The sequence below is a fragment of the Vombatus ursinus genome, unplaced genomic scaffold (assembly GCF_900497805.2).
Source record: "Vombatus ursinus unplaced genomic scaffold, bare-nosed wombat genome assembly UNPS02008961.1, whole genome shotgun sequence".
NCBI classification, from domain to species: Eukaryota; Metazoa; Chordata; class Mammalia; order Diprotodontia; family Vombatidae; genus Vombatus; species Vombatus ursinus.
In genome coordinates this window covers 8148629-8174500 of record NW_020948739.1, presented here as the reverse complement: position 1 = coordinate 8174500, position 25872 = coordinate 8148629, and the positions used below count along the sequence as shown (strand labels likewise).

The window sequence follows — 25872 nt, the reverse complement described above, 5'->3', positions numbered from 1 at the left end:
TATTTTGCACTAGTATTTTGTGTTGTCAGTTTAAATTGATAGATTCCTAAATGAGACCCAATGATAGGCTATAACCTATATCATTAAAAGTTCTTTGGGAGGACCCCAATAATTTTTAAGAACATGAGAGGTTTGTGAATCACTGCCCTATACCAATGAAATTGCTGGTCCTAACCCAGAGAGATAGGAGAAATCACAGATTTAGAACTGGATAGCAGCTTAGAAGCTGCTGACCTGTTCATTTTACATATGAAGAAACTGAGGTCCAGAGAAGTGTTAAATGACTTGCCCAAGTTCACATAGTTAATAATTAGCAAGATTGAGCCCAGGTCCTTTGACTCTAAAGTTGGTACTTGATTAACTATTTGATCAAGACTCAGTGCTGCTGTGGCATTAATGCTGACAACAATAACAAAATCTTGTTAATAAGGAATATTAAGATTAGGAGGTTTCCTTGTACCTGCTAGTGTTGAAGTATTACTACTACCAGAGTGCAACTATCTGGGTGTGAGGGTGGGACGGGTCTTTCACCGAAGGAATTATTCTGCAGCGCCATTCCTTACCCAAGGTATATCTTATAAATAGGAATTCCACATGTCAAGTTCATTACCATGAATGCCTGGGTTTAAAAACAACAGTAACTACAACATACCTATTTAAAAAGCCTTCTTCAATCCTTTGTTTGTGTGTTTGTTTGTTTCATGCATTCCCAGTGTTTGGATTTTTGCCACTTCCTGGTAAAACACAACTAGGCACAGGAAGACATAGCGTAGGTGGGTGACAGCAGAAATTTGTGGTCCAGGTGACCAAATTCAGGTGCATTGTTTAGGAAAGTCTGGGAGCAGGAGACAGTTAATCTTGATATTCGTAAACGTGAACTAGTTATGCATTATCCCAGTACAGGCCTCCTTCAGAATGAATCCACTCCCTCAGCAAAGATTTCTATTCATCAACACACAGATCACTTTGGTGTCATTCCACATCAACAGATTGTACCACCAGTTGTTAGGAAATTAAAAAACCGAAAATGATTGTTTTTGTTTTCTTCTATCTTGTTCCAATAGCAGGATGCAATTTGAAAAAGCGAAAGCTTGTATTAATTCTAAGTCACAACACGAAATAATATTGTTAGGGACTTTTTTTTTCAGTTCAACAGGGAAGAGTTTTTTCCATAATGTTTCTTAAAATTACTGCATTTCAAGTCAAGTCAACAAGCATTATTAAGTGCCTGCTGTGCGCCAGGCACTGTGCTAAACTGGGTGGGGAACCTGTAAGCCTCGAGGCCACTCTCCCCTCTTCTGAGCTTCACTATTACTGTCAAGGGCAATGCCATCCTCCCAGTCACCCAGGCTCAAAATCTAGGTGTTATCCTCGATTCCTCACTCTGTCTCATCCCATGTGTCCAATCAGTTGCCAGTTATCAAGTCCCATTGATTCTAACTTCCTAACATCTCTTGTATACTCCTTCTTGTCCCTGACACTGCCATCGCCCTGGTCCAAGCAGCAAGTCCCCATAGCCTCATGTCCAGTCTATTACAATAAACTTCTGGTTGGTTTCCCTGGCTCAGATTTCTCCTCACTCCTGTCCTTTTTCCACTCAGTTATCAAAGTGATCTTTCTAAAGCACAGGTCCCTTTTTAATCAATTCCTGTGTCTCCCTATTATCTCCAGAATCAAATATAAAATCTGTTTGGCTCTCAAAGCTCTTCATAACCAGGCCCCTTCTATCGCTTGCTCCCTTCAATGTGATCCAGTGACATTGGTTCCCTGCTGTTCCTCCCAACTCTGAGCGTTTTGACTGGCTGTCCTTCATTGATGGAATTATCTCCCTCCTCATTTCTGCCTCCTGGCTTTTCTGGCTTCCTTCAAGTCTCACCTAAAGTCCTATCTCCTGCAAGAAGCCTTGCTTCATCCTCCACTAAGATTATGGTACCATCTTTCTATTTATTATCTCCAATTTATCCTGCATATATCTTGCTTGTACATAATTATTTGCATGTTGTCTACCATATTAGACTGTGAGCTTCTTCAGAGTAGGAACTGGCTCCTCCCACACACTTTTTCTGTATCCCTAGCACTTAGCACAGAACCTAGCACATAGTAGGCATTTAATAAATGCTAATTGACTCACTATATATCAATAAGAAATATGCAGGATAAATTGGATGGAATCTTATAGGGAAGGAAGTAGCTTGAAGAGAGACTGGGAAAAGTTTCTTGCAGAACATGGGATTTAAAATGGGATCTGCAGGGAGCTAGAGAATCTAGGAATGAGGAAGCAGAAAATTCCAGGCATGGGAGGTAGCCAGTGGAAATGCCCAGTGACAGGAAATAAAGTATTTTGTGCCTGCAAAAGCAACGAGGTAAGTGTAATTGGATCACAGGGTACATTGAGTGAAGAGTAAGAAAACTGGCAAAGTTGAAAGGGGATGGGTTATGAAGGGTTTTAAAATCCAGACAGAAAATTTTATATTTATCCTGGAGGTAATAGGGAACCACTGGTGTTTATTGAATAAGAGTAGTGATATAGTCAGACTTGCAATTTGGAAAGATCAATGTTCTAGTGGTGAACTGTGGTAGAATTCCCAGTAAAGAAGTTCCCTCCACCACAGCAGAGAAGTTGTCCACCTGCAACTCTGAGTCTGAGAGAAAAGCCTGGAGGCCAATGTCAAACTGCCAGTACATAGTACAGACAAGAATCAAACCCAGGTCTTTCTGTTCCAATACTAGTCCTCTATTCACTACACCACCCTGTCTTCACATAATATATTACTATGAACAGAACTCATTTGAACTTATCACCTAAGGTCTTCAAATATACCCTTGAAACTGTGGCCCAAGAACTGCATTAATGCAGAGTTACAGTTACAACAACATGTGCATGAAACATATGTCTTTCGTCGTTGCCTCTCAACCGCAATTCCTCTTAATAATATAAAATCAAATCCAAATATTTACCCTCACCGTCATCACTGTGATGGGGAGAGAGAACCACTATTCTCAGAAGTCAATCTGACCTTGACCAGCCACAGAACATCGCATTGTCAGGTTGGCTGCATCCGTGTATTTGGTAGAGTTTTTCTGATCCTTTTCTTTTTCTTTTAAAAAATTATTGATATATTTTGTTTTTCTATCATCTACATTTGTCAGCTGGGTGTGGGTGGTGAATAGAGTGCTGGAGTTCAAATAAACCTGCCTCAGATATTTAGTAGCCATGTGACCATGGGCAAATCACAACCTCTATCAGCCTCAATTTCCTCATTTGTAAAATGAGGATAATAATATCACCTACCTCACGACACTATTTTGAGGCACGAATAAGATAACACATGTAGAGTGCTTTGCAAACCTTAAATCACTATATAAATGCTAGATATTATTATTGTTATTATTATCATTTCTTACTATATCTCTTTCTATTCCCCTTCACAAAGTCATCCCTTATTACTACAAAGAGAAGGAAAAAATAGTGGGGGAAAAGTAAAGTAAAACTAATGAGCATATCATCCCATAGTCCCCCAGCTCTGCAAGGAAAGGAAGGAGAAGGCACAGTTTTTCAAAGTTCATTTGGACAGGGTACTTGAGTAGATTGTCTTCTGATTGGATTGTGTTAGTGGCAAGGAATAAGGAATAATATTTAGATAGCCTCACTCCTTAGAGTAGAGAAATGGAAAAGGAAGACTTTGTCAAGTCAGATCTGCTCTGAAATTGAACTAATCAAGCATTTATTAAGCATCTACTCTGTGCCAAGCACTGTATTAGATTCTGGGAATACAAAAACTAAAGGAAACAAAAATAGTCTTTGGGTTCAAGGAACTTACGTTCTCCTAAGGGAGTGGGAGTAGACATATCATTTATGCAAATAAGGATGTGCAATATAGCTTGAAGAGCAAGCCCTAGTAATTAGGGAGATCAGGAAAGACTTCTTTTTTTTTTCATCATTTCAGGTCTTTTTATGTAAATAGCATTTTATTTTTACAATTATATGTAAAGATAATTTTCAATATTCATTTTTTATAAGATTTTGAATTCTGTATTTTTCTTCTCTCCTTCCCTCCCTTCCCCCATCCCCAAGATGGCAAGCAATCTGATATGGGTTATATATGTGAAATTGTGTAAAACATATTTCACATTAGCCATGTTGTGAAAGAAGAAGTAAAACAAAATGAAGAAATCCATGAAAAAAAAACCAAAGAAAGTGAAAATAGAATGCTTTGAGGAAAGACTTCTTGAAACTCAGAGGTGGCACTTGGACTGGGCCTTGAAGGAAGCCAAGGAGGAGGAGGCTGAGGTCAGGAAGATGGAGCATTCCAGGCATGGGGCACAGCCTGTCCTTAAGAAGAAAGGTTCTTGCCCATCAGATTCAAGTCATGGTAGACATTTGAGAAGAAACTGTCAGTGATGTTTGCTTCCTTCTCTTTGTCTCTTTTAAAGGTGCCCTGTGTGCAGCATGATGTTTTTGTGTTTGAGACTGAGAAGTAGAGTCTTTCTTCCCTTTGTCAACTCTTTGAGGGATGCCGTAATGCCTCAATTCCACCGAGTTTGCTAGCATACAAGGTGGACAAGATTTGACTACCAATCATTTTCTTCCTTCTTTAATATCCCCAAATTGGGACACCTCTTGAAGAGGAGACCTAGTGGTTGTTATTCCAAAGCTCTCAAATGAGTACAACTATTGACAGAATCAGTTAGTTCTAGTAGTAGTTCAGTAGTCCTAGATCACTTAATCTCTCTGAATATCAGTTGCCTTCTCAGGAAAATAATAATAATAATAATGAGAAGAAGAAGGAGGAGGAAGAGGAGGAGGAGGAGGAAGAAGACAAGAAGGAGGAAGAGGAGGAGGAAGAGAAGAAGAAGAACTGACATTTGTATAGTGCCTACTATGTTACAGGCACATACATCTGTAAAATGAACTGGAGAAAGAAACCATTCCAGTATCTTTGCCAAGTAAACTGTAAATGGGGTTATGAAGAGTCAGACATGACTGAAATGGCTAGACAACAAAAATGTGCCAGGCACTATGCTAAGCACTTTACAAATACCTTATTCTATCCTCTCAGCAACCCTGGTAAGTAGGTGCTATTATTATCCCCATTTTACAAATGAGGAAACTGAGGCAGACAGAGGTTAAGTAACTTGCTCAGTGTCACACAGCCAGTTAAGTGTCTGAGACCAGATTTGAATTCAAGTCTTCCTGAGTTCAGGTCCAGTGCTCTATGCACTGTGCCAAATGAGAATTATAATGCACGTACTTTAGAGGTTTGTTAGGAGGATGAAATGAAGTAATGTGTGGAAAATGCTTTGTAAACCTTAGGAAGCTACGTAAATTTCCACTAAGAAAAAAAAAAGTCCTAAACCAGTGCCTCATCTCAAAGACTTTATCAAAGGTGTTCAAACTTTGGCAGATGCTGCAAAGCAGGAAAATTTTCAGCAGGCTGACTATGTCTATGTTCCAAGGTCCCTAGCTTAGTCTGAGAGGCTCTACACTAGATTGACTTCAGGGAGTAGGAGTGGGGTGTATAGTCTTTTTCAACCATAGAACCTCAAAGAAACACAGCCTACTAAGGCCTAAAGGGCTTGAGATCTGGTCATTGGAGAGAGCATCCATACCCATGAAATCGCAGATCCTTGAAATATTGAAGTAAGAGAATAGAATACGAGCTGGACCTCCAAGGTCACCTAGTCCAATGTCTTCATTTTACAGATGAGGAAACTGAGACCCAAGGAGTATAAGTAACTCACCCAAGGTCACATAGATAATAAGCATCAAAGGAGTGATTTGAACCTAGGCCCTCTGGGTCTAGAGTCATCACTGCTTCCAAGGTGCCATTTCTCCTTCGTTCAGCTATGAAATGTTAGCTCTTTCTGAACAGCCATAATGTTGGCTTAAAAGGGAACTGATTATATCCTTATCCTCCAAGAGGCTATTTTCAGAGAAACTGCTCTCTTAGATGTCTGATCATCCCACACCTGTGAGAATATATTATTACTCACCGGGAACCAAATCCCATTTGAAATTTCTGGTGCCAGAGATTCTAACACTCACCAAAAGGGGCAGCTTAGTATTTCCTTATAATGCCACATTCATGGGAAATCATCTTCCACCTGATCTGGCTGGAACAATGGCTCTTTCAGCTGCCAGGCGGCAGTGAATAGGATAGTCTCAATGGCATCTCTTTAGTAGAGTTGTTCTTCTGAAATCACCATTGTTTACGTGCTTTCTGGGCAGCTGAACAGTAAAACACATCGTCCTATCAATTTAGCCCTTTCCCACTTGGCAATCAGATTTATTTTTTTGGCTCATATATTTTTTCCTAAGAGAAGTAAAAACCAAAAGGCAGCCAGAGTTGATTCCTACACTCCTGCATTATTTATGCTTCCAGAAACTTCAGACTAGAGATTGAAACCCTGTGATTGTGAATTGTGAGCAGAGGTGGTTGGGGGAAGGGGTGGTGCAAAGTGTGGAAGGAATTTCTTTAATGTCAGTGGCATGAAATTAAAGTTATGGTTTGTAATGTAAGTTTCCCAAAGAATGAATCCTTTAAAGTATCCACTAACTATCTGTAAAATAATCACCCTCCTTAATTAAGTATCTTCTTTATTCTGCATAGTGTCTATGTCATGCCTGCTTCACTGACTAGGGAGGAAATTTTCTGACTTTCAGCTCCAACAACAAAGTAGTAATACCAGGGAAGCCTTTCCTAGCTTACTAATCATTATGGTAAGGATTGTGCTATTGCTGACCATGAGGCAAGACAGAATGTATAGCTTTCCACTGAGATGTTCATCTTTGAGATGTTGATCATTAAAAGAAACCATTTTTTTGTTTAAAATGGATGCTAATTTGGAACTATGCGCAAAGGGTTATAAAACTGTGCATACCCTTTTATTCAGCAGTACCATACTAGTTCTGTATCCCAAAGAAATCACAAAAAAAGGAAAAGGACTTACATGTACAAAAATATTTATAGTATCTCTTTTTGTGGTAACCAAGAATTGGAAATGGAGGGGATGCCCATCAATTGGGGAATGGTGAATAGTTGTGGTATATGAATGTAATGGAATACTATTGTTCTATAAGAAATGATGAGCAGGCAGATTTCAGAAAAACCTGGAAAGACTTGTATGGACTGTTGCTGAGTGAAGTGAGCAGAACCAGAAGAACATTGTACACAGTAACAGCACATTGTGCATTGATCAACTACAATAGACTTAGCTCTTCTTAGCAATATAATGATCCAAGACAATTCCATAAGACTCATAATGGAAAATGTTATCCACATCCAGAGAAAGAACTATGTAGTCTGAATGCAGATTGAAGCATGCTACTTTCACTGTTTTTTGTTTTTTTTTCTTTATCATGGTTTCCCCCTTTTCTTCTGATTCTTCTTTCACAACATGGCTAATGTGGAAATATGTTTAATATGATTGTACATGTATAATCTATATCAGATTACTTGCTGTCTTAGGGAGGTGGGAGGGAAGGGAGGGAGGGAGAAAAATTTGGAACTCAAAATCTTACAGAAGTGAATGTTGAAAACTATCTTTACATGAAATTGGAAAAAAGTAAAATACGATTAAGTGCAAAAAATCCCCCAAATAAAATAAACTTTAGACAATTAAAAAAATAAAGTGGATGCTAAGCAACTTTCTCAAAGTAAGCAGAAAAGGGAGATGGGCTTAGAATGTTGTGATCTTTCATTGCCATTTTTGTGATCATATTTGGTGAAAGACAATTGATGAACATGGAGTTCCATTGAGCCAAAATTAATGAGTAACAGAGATGTATCCTGAGTACCGTCATATTGACAGACCAGCCTACCCTGTGCCTCTTAAGTTTTGCATACTACCAGGCGCAGCATGGCCAATGAGAATGGAAATGCCATATGTTCAAAGGAAAAGAACATCAAAAATAGAAAATTTAAGGAAAATAGAATGCCTGTGTCATGGAGAGGGAAACAAGATCTTGGCAGAGAGAATCCCAGGACATACTAAGGACATACCAGAACATACCAAGCACTGAGGATAGTTCTCCCAATCATGTTTAGTGACTAGTAGAATGTAAACTCCTTGAGAGCAGGTCCTGTGTTTAGATTTTTGTCTCTATATCCTGAGTGCCTAGCATGGTGCCTTGCATACAGTGGGTGCTTAATAATTGCTTATGACTTATATTGCATTGTTTGGTACATTTGAACATCAGTTGTTAGGAAGCAACCAAATATTTGGCCATCTTGGAAAACTTATGAGGACAAGCACGTTTCTATAGGTTTCTCCTCAATTTTGTTCCTGAGGTGGGATGTAGTTTGTGCTATTCTTAGGTCATAGAGGAGAATTCATGAGACTAATGTTCAAAAGCAAGCCCTTTTTTGCCAGATCTGTGGTAGTTAGATTTGTTCCTGACATTTTCCTGGAATATTCTCCTTCCCTGCTCCCTGCAAATTTCTTTTATCCTCCTCATGATATATTTGGCCTTCTCCTTTATCAGCAGGAAATAAACTTCATAAGGCTGGAAGGAGCCTTGAGAGGTCACTTAGATCATCTCCCTGCTTTAGGCAGGCTAACTCTCAAATCAGAGCAGACAGGTGATGATGACCTGTCCAATGTTGAAATAGCTCCAGAAAATGAACTTCTTTTGTTGAACAACTTTCATTGTCAGAAAATCCTTCCCTACAAATTGCAATTCATTTGCCCAGTCAAATTCAACAAGTGTTTATTTTAATAGTATTTTGTTTTTCCAATTACATGTAAAGACAATTTTTAACATTCATTTTTAAAACATTTTGAGTTCCCTCCCTAACACACCAAGCAATTTAATATAGGTTATATATGTATAATCATTTAAAATATATTTCCATATTAGTCATGTTGTGCAAGAAGAAACAGAACAAAAGAAAAAAAAACATCAAAAAAGTGAAAATACTACACTTTGATCTGCATTCAAACTCCTTCAATTCTTTCTCTGGATGTGGATGGCATTTTCCATCATGAGTCCTTTGAAACTGTCTTGGATCGTTGTATTGCTGAGAAGAGCTAAGTCAGCCATGCCCCAGTTGATGGGCATCCCCTCACTTTCCAGTTCTTTGTCACCATTAAAAGAGCTGCTATTATTATTTTTGTACATGCAGTCAACAAGTATTTACTAAGCTCCTACTTATAAAAGGCACTGTGGTAGGCACTGTGAATAAAAAATTAAATAAAATAAAATGTACCCACCAGTCTTTGACCTTAAGAAGCTTACTTTTTACAAGGAGTAGTGGGGGAGAAAGGATATATTATAGTAGAGCTATAAGGGAGAGTGGCTAAGTTTTATAATGGTGAATTGGGCATTTGGATAGAGCAAAAGGCTGAGTGGGTCTTTGCGATGCTGAAAATATAGGAATATGGTGAAAGAGGGGAGAACTTTGCTGACTGATTGTTCCATGGATGTAAGGTTTTCTTTCACAGAAACAGTCAGTTAAAATCATGATAGAGTGCCAGTCCTAGGGTCAAGAAGACCTGAGTTAAAATCCAGCCTCAGACACTTACTAGCTGTGTGACCTTGGGCAAGTCACTTAACCTCTGTTTGCATTAATCCACAGGAGAAGGAAATGGGAAGCCACTCTATATCTTAGTCAAGAAAACCCAATGGACAGTGTGGTCCACCGGGTCATGAAGAGCTAGACTCTACTGAACAACCAAATAACAACAAGAAGTTCATAATAAAAAAGAAAACAATTTAAAAATTAGAGAGTGCTGAATAAATATTAGGTTTTGTAATTATATGAAAGACTGTAGCAGATGCTCTATGGCAGGACTTTTTCCACTCGCAACCCCTTATCGAGTTTCAGTAATGTTTGTTGGTGTTGCTTGGCCTGAGGGCATGCACAATGCCAAGGGTGCATGCTTTGTGTTCAGAACCAATGCTGCATGAAGTTGCTCCATGCAGCATGGGCAAGTGCTGCCAGAAACACTTGGGATTCATTACGTGTTTGATTTTTAATTAATTTTTGGTCATTGCATGTTCAGAAACCTTTTACTGTTGCCAAATTTTTCACAACCCTATATGGGATCTAGATCCACAGTTTAAGAAGCACTGCTCTATGGGATACAAATTATCCCATCCATAGTCCTTTCTCTCAAGCAGTTTGCAGAATAAATGTGACATACATGAGTATCTATACAACTGAGTAGAATATTAATTGCTGAGGAATTTAAGTTCATAGAAGTAAATGGTGATCTTCTTTCGATTCTGATTGTTTGTGTCAGTATTTCCAACAATCCCCTGATTTAAAATCAGCGTGTGAACTTCCTCTCCTGACACCGATCAAGGCCCTTCTCCACACCTTACTAGATGGTACTTCATGAGTTGCTGTGCCCAAATACATTTTCATCAGCCTGTCTACTGGTAATAAGCCTCTCTGTACTTAATTAGGTTGAGCCTGGAATGCCAGACACATAACTGTTTTATAGAATTTTACCTGAAGCCTTTCTAGCTGGGTAGCACCTTCCAAGGTTTAAATACTGCTGACATAGCTCTTAAGAATGCATGGTCACTTACATACCACAATGAGGCTTTGAAGTGGGATTCTAGTGAGTAATGCCATAAAAAAAGGGTGACTTCCCAGTGACAGGAGTCTGCCCTGTATTCACTGAGTTGCTTTTGTTTTCTTATATGTTCAGTTTGTACCATATACCAAGGAACTATTTTAAAGTGGACACAGTGTTATTGTTAGATATATACCATATTTGCAAGGTCTTGCCTCAAGGTGATTTCCTTAATATGAGAAACTCCCTCTGCCAATGTAGGTCAGCATCTTCTCTGCAATTTATGGTTTCCCAGAGCAGCTTACTAATAGATCTAGAGAGGCAACATGGCATAGATAAGAAAGGACTAGACTCAAAGTCAGGAAAACCTGATTTCAAATCCTACTGAAACATATGCTATGTGACCTTGGACAAATCACTTAACCTCACCTGGCCTCAGTTTCCATATCTGTAGAATGATTCTGTTGAACTCGATAGCCTCTAAAGTTCTTTCCAGCTTTGAATCTGATCTTTTATGAAATAAGTCCATTTGCACTAAAAAAAAAAAAATTTTAAACCCAACAAGTATGTGACTTCTCAGGAAGGAATAAAGGAAGGGAGGAAGGGAGGGAGGGAAGGAGGAAAGAAGGCAGGGGGAAGAGAAAGAAAGAGATAGGAAGGGAAGGAGGAAAGAAGGAAGAAAAGAAGAGAGGAAGAGGGGGAGGGAAGGAGGGAGGGAGGAAGGAAAAGAAGGAAGGAGAGAGGGAGGGAGGAAACAAGCATTTATTAAGTAACTACTGTGTGTCAGGCATTGTGCTGAGTGCTTTGCAAATATTCTCCCATTTGATCCTTACAACTCTGAGAGGTAGGTGCTATTATTATTTCCATTTTACAGTTGGGGAAACTGAGGTAGACATTGGTAAATAACTAGTCCAGGTTCGTACAGCTATGAAGTATCTAAGGCCGTAGAGAAAAGACTGGAGAGATTCCTTCCTGATTCTGGCATATGGTTGACAACAGGTTGTCAGTTATGTGCTGTGTGATCCCTGCTGCTAAATGTAGCTATTGGAGCCTTAATTCTATGGGCAGTGCTAAAGGTAACATTCGATGCTGGAGCTTGCAAGAGTGAGTAAAGGCAGGCTAAGAAGGAAGTGTTGTTTCCACCTTACTATGAAGACGTGTGATTCTGTATATTATTTAGCACTTCACTCCCTCCCATCTCCTGCACAAATGTTCCCATGGATCTGTGAGCTCCTAGATTCAGAACCTCCTGCCATGCAGATCCCAACCCATCTGCCTGCCCCAACCAGTAACTCTAATCCATGGCTTCCCATTGCATCCCCACAGAGTCCACTCAATGTACTAGAGACCTTCCATAATTCCTGCCAACATCATGAGGATACCAATGGACACCCCCAGCCATCTACCTGCCACCCTTGACTCTCACCTTGACACTCAGCCCATCTTCCTTACTTCTTATACAACTCCTTGGTGGCATCTTTTACTCTGATTCTTCTTCAGAGTTCCTCATTGGTTACATGCTGAAATCCATTCCCACTCCTCTCTTTAACCTTTATATTTCAGCTATTTCCTCCAAGAGCTTTTGCTCTAGAGAAAGCAAAAAGAACCATTCTCCTTTTGTGGAATCCCAGGGGAGTTGCTGCTAATTCATTCCTTTTCCATCCCCAGAAATTCTAGTTATTTCTTTCTCCTGTGCCATGCAAACAAGTGCCATTGACTCAAGTTCTATTTCATAGCTGTGGAGCCCCTTACACATCCTTGCTATCAAGGAGAGACCTTTAGATCTAGATATAGGTTTCAGTTAGTATGGGGAGAGGGGAAGAGAGGAAGAGTGCTGCTCAATAGTGATACTTTCACTACTAAATTCTCTTCAAAGCCACAGAATCATAGAATTTCTGAGACTAAAGAAACCTCACAGGTTATCTCATCCAACTCATGCCTCTCTATACCATACTGGACAAGTGGTCAACAAGCCTTTGCTTGAAGACCCCCAGTGATGGGGAACCTGATACCTCCCCAGGCAGCCCATTACACTTTTAGATAACTCTAATTGTTAGGAATTTTAAAAAAAAACCACTTTAATTAGATCAAGCCCAAATCTGCCTCTTTGTCACTTGAACGAATGAATCAAAAAACATTTAAGCATTCACTACGTGCCAGTTATTGATCTAAAAGGCTGAGGATACAAGTACAAAAGGGTGACAGCATGTGCCCTCAAGGACCTTACATTCTCACAGGGGGAAGCAACACATACAAGGAGTGATTGGTGGTTAGGGAAAGGAGTTTTGGGGGAGTCTCCAAAGGAAGGGGAGTATGCACAACAAGGAAGATAGTAATGGCAAGATGACCAAGGTGGAAGACCAAACTGAGTGTGAAATATGGTCTGATCTGGTTGTTGGTCTGAGACTGGCTAGATATACCGAGCTGGTTGTGTTTGTGCTTACCAATCAAGATAACTTTGTCCCAGGGTGGGAATTACAAAATTAAGAGGTAACTGAAAAATTAATGATAACACATAAAAGGGAGCTGAAAAGTGGGGAGATGGGGAGAGAATGCAAGGCAGAGAAGTCTAGAAAGTCAGAAGCATAGCCAAGAAGGGAATGGAGGATGGCCATCCTAGATCTGTTCCCAAAATGGAAGTCCTCCCCCACCCAGTTGGCATGGAAGAGGGATGTCCCACAGTGAGAAGGCTGAGGGGAGTTCCAGGGTGAGAAGGCAAGTGTCAGATTGAGCACACCTTTGAATGCCAGGGATAGGAGCTTGAATTTCACTTGGTAGGCACTATAGTATTGTGACAAAAGTCCTGAACTGGGAGACGACTGGATTCTAATCCTTGATTTCTAATTAAAGTGCTGTCTCATTTGGAACTGGACCCAGCTTCCTCATCTGAAAAATAGAGTGGTCTGGATCAAATGGTTTCCAACATCTCTTCTAGCTCTAAAACTCTATCATTCTGGTATCTCCTAGTTAACCTCAGGTCTTTCTAACCCTTCCCCAGAACACTCTGGGTCCCTATTTATCATTGTTCTCTATGGCCACCAATGCTGATCTTTTAATGTCTGCCCCAGGGGTGGGGAACCTGTGGCCTTGAGGCCACATGTGGCCACGGAACATTTGTTCTGTGAAGTTTGGATTCAGTCAAAGGACCCCACTTGAGGACCTAGAGGGCCACATGTGGCCTCAAGGTCACAAGTTCCTCACCCCTGGTCTACCCCTTTCTCCCTCCTAAGATCCACAACCCTTTGACATCGTGCTGGGCAACCAATTTTTGTTTGTTTTTAACTTTTAGGACGAAGGGCATGTGTTTTTATTAACATGTACTTGCTTCAGACAGTAGGATCCTCTTAGCTGATCAGATAGCATATGCAAATTGGCTGTGTAGACAGATTGCAGCCATCTGTATCAACTCTGTCTTTATGTTCCAAAAGCCCCTTCTTTCCCCCTCCTCCCATCTACCCCAGCCCTTCAGGAAAATTGCCATGATGTTCATACCTGAACAGAAAGCAGATCTGAATAATTCCCTCCCCATAGCAAGGTTGAAACACAAGAATTGAAGCAGTTCTCTAAATCTTTCCATTGTCTATCTTAGACTCCAAACATCTGGCAGCAGGTATATAAACAAAGAACAAAAGGAGAAACTCTGTGTTGTTCTGCTTCCTAAATTACTTGAAAATCTGAGACAAGTCCGACCTGCCAGCCAGAGGCTTGGAAATTAATGAATAAAAGTGGGTTATTACTAAAATCTTGCTTAAATGATATTGCCCCCCAAAGTAGTTATGATAAAGGAAGGAAGCTTCCTGAATCAAAGTACATCATTTGCTCTTAATGGGGTGCAGGAAGGAAGTGGGCAAATTGATGCTAGCTTAGAAGACTTCTGTGGCTGCCCAAGATGGTTAGTAGTCCCATCCCTGAAGTAACAATTTCTGACTCAGTGGAAGTTTGGTTCAGTAGAATAAACTAAGTTTACCCAGCTGGCTTTGTTTATCATGTCCCAAATGGGAGGTACTCTGCTTCTTAGAAAACCAGAATTGGGCATCTTGGTTCTCCTTGCCCAACCCAGAATGGAAAGATCCTTGGAGTTTTAACAACAAAGCCATGTTTCTCCCAAGCGTCTTCATCCATCGTGTAAACTTACACACTGTGTGTTCTCCTTCAAAGCACTAAGATGAGGGTAGTTGGACTAGCTGATGACTAAGCAGGTCAAGAGACAGTGTGGTACAGTGGAAGGAAAGTTGGATGTACAGTCGAGGATGTGGGTTTCAGTCGTTCTGGCTCTGCCACTTGGATCTTGGTTGACCTTCAGTAAGCCATTTGTGGACCTCAGTTTCTGGATCTGGGATATCTGGGGATTGAATTTAGGTGACTTGTAAGGTCCCTTCCACAGCTAAATTGAATTTATGAATCTGTAAGGTCCTTCCTGGGGCAGCTAGGTGGCTAGTGATTAGAGTGCTGGGCCTGGAGCTAAAAAGACCTGAGTTCATGTTGTATGACCCTGGACAAGTCACTTAATCTCTGCTTGTCTTAATCCACTGGAACAGGAAGGGGCAAATCACTCCAGTAAATTTGCCAAGAAAATATTGTGGACAGTATGGTCCATGAGGTCATAAAGAGTCAGACCGAACAACAACAAGGTCCCTTCTACTTCTGAATTCTGTGATCCACTCAGAAAAAAATGGTATATGTCAAATTTGGAGGAATCAAGTTGGGGGAAAAGGGAGAAGAAAAGAGAGAAGTGGGAGGAAAAAAACAGAGAAGGAAAGAAAGGAGAGAGAGAAATTTGTGTTTTGTCTGGTTATACACATATATGCACACATATATGTGCTATGAAATAACTTCCAGTTACAAATTTTATGTATAAGATAAATTTGGTGTTATGATCGGTGATAAGGAGTAACACATAATTATCTTTCCTGCTTAACACTTGTTAATGTAGCATATCCTAGAAATACAGAGCTATCCTAGCAATTAAATCACTTGTATATAATATATATTTCACTCAGTGCCTAGCCAAATCAATGCTCTGTACACACAGTTGGTGTTTAATAAATGCTATTAAACTGAATGTCCTTAGCATGGGTTAACAGTTTTCTCTTTTGAACGTACACAAAGAGTCTCTCTTTCTCTCTCCCTCCTCCCACCCTACTCCCAAATATTGATAAACAGTAAAGCCAAATGAAGAGGCTGGAGAATGAGTTGGATGAGAAAGATCAGTGTGAGTAAAGTTAATGCAAATATTGCAGATCTGACAATTCTTGAAAAATGATCTCATGACAAGGCTGTCTAAAAAAATGCAGTGTGTAGCACAATTTTGGAATATGTATATATGATGGTGGTGGTGGTGGTGTGTATCTTCATTCCTGTGCAAACATTTTATAATATAGGAATACATTATCATCCGACTATCTTCTCCTAGTTGGAACTGGCCAAGAGAATCTCAAGCAACCTGCATTTTTCTTCATTTTTCCATGTAGCCTTTATTTTTTTTTTAAATCTTAAGATCATAGCTTTGGAGCTGGAAGGAATCGTTCAACACCCTTATTTTTAATAACAACAATAACAACTAGAATTTTATATAGTATTTTAAGGTTTGCAAAGTGCTTCATGGATGTTTTATCATATGTTCCTCACACCCACCTTGGGAGGTAGGTGCTATTATTATCCTCATTTTACAGATGAAGAAACTGAAGCAGACAGCAGTGACTTACCCAGGGTGACACAGCTAGTAAATGTGTCTGAGGGGGGCAGCTAGGTGGTGCAGTGGATAGAGCACCCACCCTGGAGTCAGGAGGACCTGAGTTCAAATCTGGCCTCAGACCAAACACTTGACACTTACTAGCTGTGTGACCTTGGGCAAGTCACTTAATCCCAATTGCCTAAAAAAATTTTTTTTAAAATGTGTCTGAGGCTGAATATGAATTAAGACCTTCCTAACTTCTGGTCCAGTGCTCTACCTAGCTATAAAACCTACCTCCTTTCTAACCACCTGTCCGCCAAGAGAAGTGATGTATTCTTTTCTTCTTAATATTATTGATATTTTATTAGCACATCAATTTGGGTTAATTTCACTGTCCCTTTGGGCACTCTTCCCCTAGGTTTCTTCTTTCATAGGATAATAACAAAGGCAGATATTTTTTGTAACACACTTTACAAACCCTCAAAGGGCTCCAGAAACTGTAGCTATTATTATTACAACAAATTTAGAGCCACAAAGAGCCCTTATATGACATCTCATCTAACTCCATCACATTATGGATGAGGAAGTCCCGGTTCAGGGAGGAAACGTGACTTGCCCAGCATCACACAAGGTACTAAACGGCTGAGGCGGGAATACTCCCCGGGTCTTTCGTGACTCAGAGGTCAGCTCTCCATCCTCTACACTCTGTCGCCTCCTTTCATCTGAGAGAGAGAGACAGAGAGAGAGAGAGAGAGAGAGAGAGAGAGAGTGAGTTCTTTGAAAGTTTTGAGAGTCTCTTGCTCTGTTTTAGAAAGGGACACATGTTGCGTCCTGCACAGGGAAAAGTTAGAAGAAACCTGTGAGTTACGACTTCCATGAGTTCAGGTCGTCAGGAAGCAGCCGCTTGCGGTGGCTGTGCAAACGAGCGTGAGCACACACACACACACACACACACACACACACACACACACTGTGACAGATGACCTATTGAAATAATTTCAGAGCAGCTCGGTGGTTGCTACGACAACCAATGCTCTCTTGGCTTTCATCTGGCCATGTGACAGCGACTTTGACGTCAGCTGGAGGCTGAGTCTGTGGTTTAGTCCATCGAGCCAAAGGCTTGTGAGAATCTGTTGGATGCTGGACTTATCTCCGTTTGCTTTCGCTGCTGCTGTGTCTGCTGCTGCCGCCGCCGCCACAGCTGCTGCCGCCGCCGCCACCGCTGCTTTCCAGGGGTTGCCGGAGCATGGACTATTAAAGTCCTGCATTTCTTCCGTGTGAGGTAACCACTTTGCTTTACATTCTAGCCAGATAATTTTAAAGCTTAGTGTGGTGATGTTTCACCCCATACACCCACCCCTGGCTGTTGCAAGTTTGTCTTGATGAGCAATTGGAGTATCTTTTTCTTTTCTTTTCTTTTCTTTTTTTTTTTTTTTAAGTGTGAGCCAGCTTCCAGTGGCCAATAATGTGTGCAGCCCCGGAGGCTCAGCTCATGGGGTGGGATGGTCCCAGCCAAATCATCCTTCCTGCTCCAGCATTTGCTCAAGGACCACACTGCCCCGGGGAAGCAGCTGGTCCAGCTTGGGCCAGATCGCTCCCTCCTGCATTCCAACAGTCGCTTTCTCTGACATTGTTTGGGATTTCAAACTCCGGCGCAGCCAGAACCACAGCGTCTCGTTCGTTACTTTACCATCCGCTACCCTCTCTCGCCAGCTCCAGCGAAGGACACTTTGAAACTCGGTTTCTATTTTCGTTGGCAGGGTTCATAATTAGCAACAATGGGAACAGAGCGAAAGGAACACCAAACACAAACAAAAGTTTGTGTGTGCGTGTTTCCTTTTAAAATAAGGTCCCTTTCAGTATGCATTAGGTTCGGACAATAGGAGGGAGGGCCTTTATCAGTTCCTTAGCTGTATACTGTGTACTGGAGTGTGTGTGTGTGTGTGTGTGTGTGTGTGTGTGTGTGTGTGTGTGTGTGTGTGTGCCCTGTACTGAGGATTGTCAACAGCTTCCTGTTAAAAAAAAAATTTTTTTTAAATTAAAGTCAGAATTGTGCCAAGGAAATGGTGCTGTATGTAACTGATGCTGGGTGTCCAAGCATTTCCTTTCCTTTTATATAGAAGTGAAGAATCTTAATATCTCCTTATCGCCTCCCTCTCCCCTACCAAAAAAAAAAAAAAAAGATTAGGGTATAAATTCCAATTTGTTTTGGAAAGTGACATTAGAACTTCTTTGCCAAAGGGGTTACTGAAGCTGCTTGGGTCAAAAAAAGGGAACTTAATACTTAAATAAGAAATGGATAGTTCCTATCCAAATCTAAAGGTAGTGTCTTTTACTCAGATGTATTGATGTAAAGATCAATCCATTCAAGACTAGATTGTGGTTGATACTACCACCAACTATTGCCTTTAAAGGTGGGGGCAGAATTGATGTTAGTTTGTAAAAGCCTATGTCCTGATAACTTTCATTGTACCTGGGTACATAGTCAATGGTTTAAGTTGCATTTTCTCAATACTGTTGTTCCTTTCCCTTTGGACCTTGGTATTCCTTAGCAGTTCTGTAACTGCCACAAGTAAATGATTTTGCATGTTGTGATTCTAAGGGGAAAAATCTGGTATTGGGGAGGTCTTTAAAGTTCTGATTTTTGTGTTCACCTAACCTCAAAGCCTTTTAACTTAGCACCAATTGGCAATCTCCCCTGATCTAATAGCATCATACCTAAGTGTTCCAAGGTCTGCAGAAGATTTAAATGCCTCATAATAAAAAAAGAAAATGCTTCTTAACTATTTGTGTATGCTTTGTGAAATGTCAAATTTCACTATGCCTGACATGTTACCTGAATTTTTAGTGACTTATTCTGGGTAGTGAGAAATAGATTAATGGTACTCAGCTATAATGATGAATGGGATAAATACTAATATTTGAAGTGATTTTCATTGAGTGTATGTATGTGTGTATATATATGTCTATATATGCATATAGACATATATATCGTATAAATATATACACCTGTACTTGTATGCATATGTACATGAATGTATATAAATACATACATATAAGCCCGGTAGGTGGTATAGTGGATAGAGTGCCTGGCCTGGAGTCAAGAAGACTCATCTTTGGGAGTTCAAATCTGGCCTCAGACACTTACTAGCTGTGCGACCCTGGGCAAGTTGCTTAACCCTGTTTGCTTCAGTTTCTTCATCTGTAAAATGAGCTGAAGAAGAAAATGGTAAACCACTCCAGTATCTTTGCCAATAAAACCCCAAATGGAGTCATGAAAAGTCAGACATGATTGAACAACAACAACAACAATAAAATATGTATTTACATCAATCATTTGGTCTTAATATTAGCTCCAGATCAGGGTCACCCATGCAGGAACTGCCAGATAGCATCAGTACATTCAAGTCACATCTACAAAGACAACATATCATGAATTCATCAGTTTTATAAATATAATAAACCAGAGGTTAAATTCTTAATATCCTTAGAAATATGTTATTTGAAATATTATTTTGCATTTGAGCATGGACCATTAATTCTGTCATCTAAAAACCCACTAAAAATCCCATCATTAAAAAGTGCCTTGGTGATAAATGACTTTTAGTCAAGGATTTAGATTGATCTGAATGGGGGAATCTTATTCATCTCAATTCCAGGGATCTCAGATTGTTCTGACACTGTCGTTACATCTCTCTTCACTTAGGAATAATAAAATAAGGAAGGCGTATGAATGTCAGAGGCATAAAATAAGAATATAGGAGAACTTAGCTGTTTGATCCTATGGCTCAGTGAGAAAATTTTTGTTGCTGTTCAACGAGCCCTGTGCTAAGAATATATTTGTTGATTTTTTCAACAATCAAAAATAAGAACCTTAGAGTTTAGAAAGGGCATGAGAGGTCATCTGACCTAGCTCTTTTTATGGCATTGAAAATATAGGTGTATCAAGCTGGTGTCAAAATCTTCTTCAGAAGAGTCAGACTGATCCCAGAAGCACAGAATCATAAAATTTTAAAGTTGAAAGGGCTCGTAGTAGTTATATTGCCCAACCTATACCCAAATAGGGATACACACTACTGACATCCTCAACAAGTGGTCATCTAGCCTTTGCTTGATCACTTCCTTACATATATAGGTTGGTGGGAACGGCATGATTTATTCTGGAAACTCTGAGTATGTTATGGTTTAAACATTTGTGTACAGTTAGTTGAATTACATATTGACAAAGCCAAAAGAGTTCATAGAACTGACTTCTTCCCCGTACACCACCCTGCCATTTTTACCATTGCTAACATCCATTTTGACCCTCAAAGTTCATAATAATATGTTTCCTCTATTTTGCTTGGAAACAGATTTGTGTGAGTACGAGGTATTAAAAAAAATTCCACCTTCCTTTGAAACTCCAAGTCAGCGTTGCATATACCTGTGGCAATTTGAAATGAAATACTCCTATCCAGTTGGATAGGCATTAAGAGGAACAATGCTAGTGTTAACTTAAAGTATGCAAGTCAACCCCTTCCTCTTCCATCAAGGTGTAGTTGTATATAGTACACACAAGGGTACCTGTAACTGTTCAAAGGATGCTAGTGCCTACACAAAGAATTCAGCATGGTAGATGAGATCTGGGTTGAAAACCTAAGAAAGGCCTCTTCTTTTCATTCCCGTAAAACTAGATATGGGCATTACGGAACCTAGCTGTTATCCCGGTTTTATATAACACACACTCATCTGGTTGAACAGGTTAGCAGCCCTCAATGCTTATGGGAGTTTTACATGCATCACACGAGAAACAACTATAGTGAAATCAATCTAAATCAGGGCTGTGATTTACTTGTATCAGTAGAATCTGAGGTTGGGGTTGCACAGTTGCAGATAATTGAAAAATAGAGAAAATTTGCCATATAATTCAGACCCTAACCTTTACCCCTCCTCTGTGCCCCTCCAAAACAATTTGCCTCATTTACTGGTAAACATAAGTAAGATGGAAGGGTTTGGTCTGAATTGTCCAGAGCAGGAGTGGAGAACCTGCGGCCTCAAGGCCACATGTGACCTTCTAGGTCCTTTTGACTGAGTCCATGTTTTACAGAACAACTCCTTTTTTTAAGGGGATTTGTTCTGTGAAATTTGGATTCAGTCAAAGGGCCACATTTGAGGGCCTAGAGGGCCACATGTGGCCTCCAGGCCTCAGGTTCCCCATCCCTGGTCTAGAGTCAATTCCATTGCATTCCATGACTATTTATTAACATTCTCTTTAATCATGTTATTGTAGTTATTGTACCTCATTTCCATACCTTGGTCTGCTTGAACAGACAGCCTGACTTTTCTTCTTAAACTAACTAGCAAACTTTTTAGCTGGTTGGTCTGCAGTGAAGCCATCCTTTGGAGTGCATCAGCATTAACCCTCCTAATGTAAGTGCATGGAATGAGAGCTGTGACATTTTGCGCAAGCTGTTATTTCAACTCCTTCCAGATGCCTAACATTTGAGATGGAGGCTTAGCAACTTCCCCTTGGTAGGTTCCCTGGGGGATTACAAAAGAGGATTTCCTAAAATGGTTCTCATACTTTGGGGAGAGAAAAGTGCACCTGCTTAATGGGGAATGCATGTCTCAGGAACGACTTGCTAAGGGAATTTGGGAAAGGGCTCGAATGCTTGACTTTGGTTATCCTGATTTTTAGTCCCTCCCAGGACAAAGAGTAAGATTTAGGATTGGCGGAAAAGCATTTAAGAATGGCACATGTCACACATTTCTGTTTAAGTAGAAATTGTGTGATTAAAAGCCAACTAGAAAGTGTGTTTTGAAATATACTCACTTATGACTCTTTCTAACAGGGACAATGGAAAATCAGGGATCATTTCTGCCTGATATTCAATATTCATATAGGTCTGTGATCTTACCAACCTAGAGTCTCCTACAAAAAAGACTGTGAACCCATCTATGACTGATATTAATATTATATGCAAAATCGTAGCTATTAGGGCTTTCTTCCTTCCCAAATGATATTACCTATATTTATATGGATATATATATATATATATATATATATATATATGTTTAAATGTTTTATCTTCCCTCTGCCTCTCCCCAGTAGAATGGAAGCTTCTTGAGGACAAGAACTGTTTTTCAGTTTGTCTTTTTATCTTCAGTTTATAGTACACACTGTGCCTTACACATAGTAGGCATTTAGCATGTGCTCATTGAACTGGTAAATATCAGAGCTCAGTGGGAGTGAAGTTCGTTCCTTAAAAGACAACCCGCTCTTTTATCTGTGTTGAATTTCAGTTGTTATTAGGATTTATGTCTTTTAAGAGCTTTTAATGGGAGACATAGCACCCATTTAACATTGACCACGCTTTTTGTAGGCTGACCGTGGTCCAGTAGGGTTGAATAGAATCTGCAGGTAGGAAACGACATGTCCATGTTTTCCAAGGGCTGCCACAGTGACCCCAAGAAATCTTCATGTTCCCCACAATTTTTTGTTCTGGTGCAAGGATGACATTTTCTAGGATGATCAGGATTTTCCTTGCCTTCATGAGCTTAACTCCCATCCTTAGGGGGATAAATGTTAAGCACTCTGTTTGCTATTTCTTGGCTCTTCTCTAGGCTCTGTGACTCCCACAGCCTTTGGGATGATTCATGCTGCCAAAACCACGATCTAGATTCGGATGACTGGGTATTTACAACAGCCTTGCAGATAGATCAGAAAAGATCAGCCTACAAAAGTCATCCCACACCTGCTGGTGATGATGGATTACATGGTGAACATTCGTAGCCTGAGGTATTATCAATCAGCCTCGTAACAATTTTTTATTAACTAACCAGTGCTGCACTTTATGAGATTCAGTGTGACCAGGAGAGATCTGGGTTCAGATCCCACCTCTAACACTCACCAGCCGTGTAAGTAGCCTTAGTAAGTCACTTAACTTTTCTACCTCGGTTTCTTCATCTGTAAAATAGAGATAATAATACCTATAGTATTTACTTCAGAGGGTTATTGTGAGAACCATAGATCTACAGCTGGAAGAACATTAGAAGCCCTCTAGTTTAACCCTCTTATGAGGAAAGTAAGGCCAAGATAATACAGACAGAAGAAGAACCGGGATTCAAATTGACAATTCATAGGCTTAGAGCTGTAAGCTCAGCTGTGTAACCTTTGAGTAAACTGAGACCCAAAGAAATTAAATAAGTAAATGAGACAGGATTTGGAGGTCCTTGGGTGCCAAATGCAGTTCTCTTTCCATTGAGGGAAATTATGAGGTAATAGGTGCTTTGCAAACCTTAAAAATCAGTTGTTTTACTACTGTAAGCCTTATGTCAGAGACCTCACTAACATGAAGGGCCCAGGGGTATCTTTTGGGAGATCACACTTCTCCCTGTCTCCCACCCTCCCACTCCCAGGGAGTCCCATTGCACAACTCAACAGGGTGACACCAAATCCCTACTTGCAAATATTGCTGGCCACAAGGTAGCAAAAAGGTAGTCTTATTAAAAGGACAAAAAAAAATGACTAACAACCCAACAATCATCGTATATTATGCAACAAATAACTGAGTAGTAGTCCATGATTTATCAATTTGGACTTACAAATAACCTGGCCTATATCTCTAAACAAGCAGAGGGAGAGGACAACAGGGTAGGGCCTGGCTTCTGGGTCTACTAGCCCTGAGTTCCTTGATTCTGATGACCTAGATGTTTTCTTTCTCATGCAAATATAAGGGGCAGCTAGGTGGCACAGTGCATAGAGTGTCCAGCCTGGAATCAAGGAAGACCTGAATTCAAATCTGTCCTTACACACTTACTAGCCCTGTGACTCTGGATATGTCACTTGACCCTGTTTGCCTCAGTTTCCTCATCTGTAAAATGAGCTGAAGAAGGAAATGGCAAACCACACCAGTATCTTTGCCAAGAAAACCCCAAAAGGGTCTCGAACACCCAGACACAATTAAAACAATTGAGCAACAACAAACATATAAATATAACAAGTTAACATGTCTTAGGCAGATGCAGAATAGAGCCTCCTCTTAGCATCTCTAGAGAATAGCTTTTCTCTTATACAGCTGTGGAAAAGTATCTTTTCTTGGGCAGATGTAGACTCTTATTTTCTCTTAAATTAATATATTGGGATTATGGGGAGGCACTTAGTTAAGTCAACAGAAACACCTTAAAGAAAAAAGAGATAACTCGCTAAGAATTAAGTTTGTAAAAAAAAAAAAAGAAGAAAAAGAAAAAAAAGGAATGAATTGCCTATAGAATTGTGAGTTCTCTTCTCCTCAATCAATCAATCCACAAGCACATACTGACCAATTACTAAGTGCCAAGCAATGGAGATACAAAGACAGAGTGAAACAATCCTTGACCACCAGGAGCTTACAGAATTTTGAAGCAGAGGGCTCTAGCAGCTGGGGGTGGGGGAGGATAGAAGGTAGGAAGAGAAGGAGTAAAGGCTTTATTTAGAAGGTGGCTGTTGAACTGAGCCTGAAAGGGAAAAGGAGAGTTTTCAAGAAGCTGAGGTGAGGGGAAGTACAGGCACAGGGACAGTGAAATTCCATGTAGGAGGAAGAGGAGAAAGGCCAGTTTTACCCGAGCATTGAATGGTAGAGTTCTTCCAGCAGAGTCTGACTACGTGTCAGGATGTTGTTGGGGGTGGGGAGAGTGGGTGATTTATATCTCAGGTGTGTGGTTGAACAAGAAAGACTTTGAGATCCCTTTCAACTTAGCTTCTGTGAAACCTCAACCATCCCTGCCTAGTATCCTTTCAACCTCCCCCCAGTAGCACTGGGCATCCCCTCCCCAAGGAGCTACTTCCTTTTTTTGTCCAGTGACTGGCAGGGCCCAGCCACCAACCTTCAGCTTACTCACATCAGGCAAAAGGTAGACTTCACGCAATCACCCTGGCCTCGAAGTGATTCCAGTCAGAACTCCCTAGTTAAACTGAGGCTTTAGTCTACAAAGCTAGTTAAGTGTGTGTGTCCTGGGGGCGATCACTTAGTTTTGATTTTCACCAACTGTCCTTCCTACCTTACCACTTTTCATCAAGTTCCAAGCTGAATAATTTTGGATATGACTTAATAAGCATTAGGGAGTTTTAGGTAATTGAGTAGGGAAGAACCCTGGTTTTGAAGTCACAGCATCTCTGTTTGACAGACTGGGAAAGTCACTTAAGGTCTTGGGACATTCGTATCCTCTTATATAAAATGGACTCTTTGGACCAGATGTTTTCTAAATTCCCATCCTGCTTTAGATCCTATGAAGTGTTATGATGAAATGGAGCATGAGTATGAATTTAGTGAACTAAATTTCCAATTTTTTTTAAAAAAAAATGTTACTTTTAAATTCAGACAACTTATTTTTTGTAAGTCTGAAATTATAGCTCAATCTATGGATCAGTAAATTGAGATAGAAAGGGAGACAGAGACATAGAGAGACAGAGACAGAGAGAGGAGGGAGAGAGAGAAAACTTTTAAGTACTTTAAGACCATAAATACAAGTAAGGAAGACAGTCCCTACCCTTAAGGAGCTTCTTTCCTTCCCTCCTTTCTTTACCTTCCTTTACTTCCTTCCTTTCCTCCTCCTCCTCTTCCTCCTCTTCTTCCTCTTCCTCCTCCTCCTCCTCATCCTTCTCCTTCCTCTTCTTCTTCTTCTTCTTCTTCTTCTTCTTCTTCTTCTTCTTCTTC

General features: G+C 40.3%; 1 protein-coding gene across 6 annotated transcripts in view; it reads left to right on the top strand.

Moving 5' to 3' along the window:
- NCALD (neurocalcin delta) overlaps positions 1-25872 on the top strand; it is a 356021-nt gene that overhangs the window by 232851 nt on the left and 97298 nt on the right. Inside the window, exons 1-2 of one of the 6 annotated variants that reach the window (XM_027850000.1) lie at positions 17346-17480; positions 22802-22976. The exons of 3 other annotated variants lie outside the window; for them this stretch is intronic. The gene's annotated coding sequence lies outside the window, so the exon portion shown is untranslated. Of the gene's footprint in view, positions 1-17344; positions 17481-22801; positions 22977-25872 lie in introns of those variants that run through there. 2 more of the 6 variants (XM_027850001.1, XM_027849996.1) reach the window with 2 other exon arrangements.